This window comes from Pseudophryne corroboree, chromosome 3 (genome assembly GCF_028390025.1).
Source record: "Pseudophryne corroboree isolate aPseCor3 chromosome 3, aPseCor3.hap2, whole genome shotgun sequence".
NCBI lineage: Eukaryota > Metazoa > Chordata > Amphibia > Anura > Myobatrachidae > Pseudophryne > Pseudophryne corroboree.
The window spans coordinates 663,278,504-663,280,727 of NC_086446.1; the positions used below are offsets into that span (position 1 = coordinate 663,278,504).

General features: G+C 33.7%; 1 long non-coding RNA gene across 1 annotated transcript; it reads right to left on the reverse strand.

The window, feature by feature from the left end:
* Positions 1–423: 423 nt before the first annotated feature.
* LOC135058142 (uncharacterized) lies at positions 424–1,652 on the reverse strand. Its single transcript, XR_010244634.1, has 4 exons — positions 1,579–1,652; positions 1,015–1,111; positions 814–919; positions 424–631 (listed from the first exon to the last, which is right to left on the reverse strand). It is a non-coding gene; the product is annotated as an uncharacterized LOC135058142 (long non-coding RNA).
* Between the last annotated feature and the right edge of the window lie 572 nt (positions 1,653–2,224).

Consider the following 2,224-nt stretch of genomic DNA (forward strand, 5'->3'; position numbering starts at 1 on the left):
TGTGCATAATGGGGGTGCACAGAATATACAGCATGGTATTCCAAGCAGTGTTGGGATTCCGAACGATGGGATCCTGACAGCATTTCATATAGATGATGTATGCTGTATAGTCTGTGTCTCCATTATGCACAGTGGGGCTCGGAGGAACCAGTATGACATTGTAGGATGGGTCCAAATTCTATCTATCTATCTATCTATCTATCTATCTATCTATCTATCTATCTATATACTGTGTGTGTATATGTGTATATATATATATATATATATATATATATATATATGAAACGAAATAGAGGAGATGGCGCCAAGGGAGTTATATCAACGCCCTACCTAAAAACGGACCCTTACAGTACTCTCCGGATAAATTACGTCAGATAACAAATACTAACATAAAAATGTATTAAAACAACATATAAACCCGACACAAATGTTCATAAGTATACAGAGTTGATACATTTACATTTGTCACACAATTTGAACAATCAGTTTGTAGTGATGAGGAAAAAGCGTAGATATATCACTACGATTTCCTCCTTCTCCTTATTGTAGATTCGGCGGTAACATCAGATAATAGATAGATAAATAACCCAACGCGTTTCGTCTTGTTCCAAGACTTCATCAGGGGTAAAATCTACAATTGTAGAATAATAAGTCAAAACAAATACATAGCAATAAGCATCTTACACTCACATATAACATGACATATTGGTATCAAAAGAACATGACATAGCAACATGAGGAGGAAAACAGAATAAATAACATGAAGAAAGAGGAAAAAAAAGAACCAAAAAGCACAGGTTGTGAAAAACATACCTCTTCATTTCAGAACATATTGTCAGCACATAAAAGGTCATTCAAAGATGTATGAACAACGTTTCAATATTTCAATGGGACTTAATTGATACAGCGAGGACCATACCTAATTAAAAAACGTTTAATAACCTTTATTAATTAAAGGACACTTTTTGTTCAATTAGGCAGAGATTGGGATTAATCCAATGGAACGGCACATACCTCATATATCATCAGCTTGAGTCTGACATTCAGATATTCGAATATGGGGAAGATTCATATGTGTATAGAATCTAACTGGTTCACAAGCATAAGGAACCTAATAAATTGATTAATTGGGTATTAATTATAAGAACACCTATGAGTTCATAAATAGACCCCTATCTTATTTTGACACCCATAATTATAAAAATTCTGGTATCATTAATGTTTGATCACTAATGAACAGATCTTATGACTAACCCGTGTGGTTTCTATATATGATACAGAACAAAGCCACAGAATTGGCTATAACAAACACCAATGTTACCACTATACAACGATCCTCTACTAAATGATCTGATTATAGCCAGCTATTTATTCATATTTGGAAAACCCAGGACTAATTGTATTAACCATCAGTATAGTGAACCCACATGATATCTTTATTAGGGAAACCCATCCTTTATGGACGGTATCACTGATCTATGATCGAATAATTCAAACAAATTACTCAAAGTGCTACCCACAGGGGGTGTAGTTCATTAGTGCCAATCATTAAAGAAATCTCTATAATATAGCACATACCTCATCGGTCAGCAGCTTGAACCTGACACTCAGAGACTCAGGAGTGAAGGCAATTCAAATGGGTATAATGTCTAACCAATTAAGAACACGTGGTAGACCTGGTAAATTAATTGGGTTGATATCAATTAGACCATCCATTAAAGTACCAGTATGGTACAAAGAGTTCCCACCCCATGGAGAAACAAATACTCCTTTCACTTAGTAAGGGGAAGATCTATTAACTATAAAAATTATATAAGTGAGTGTATAACTCATACAACTTAGTTTCATATTCATGAATAAATCTGTCATATTTATATAGTGAATATATATAATTAGTGCATATCATATACTCTTTAAAAAATTACATTTATAAATGATTAGTGGTTAACCAGTCAATTAAATACATATAGTTGGTACAAAGTGTATACTAATAAATGGGACCACTTTCAAAGTTGATAATATACTATTGTAAAAACAAAAACAAAACCTTACCCTCCAGTAGTGCAGTGCTGACAGCCAAGTCTCTGTATAATGATGCATTGGACCTGATAACCACCCTTTATAAAGGGAAAAGTGATTACATCACTTCCCTTGCAAAGTGATTGGTGCTCTATATATATGTGCTCCATTTACTATATTAGAATGGAGATTACTTAACCAAAAG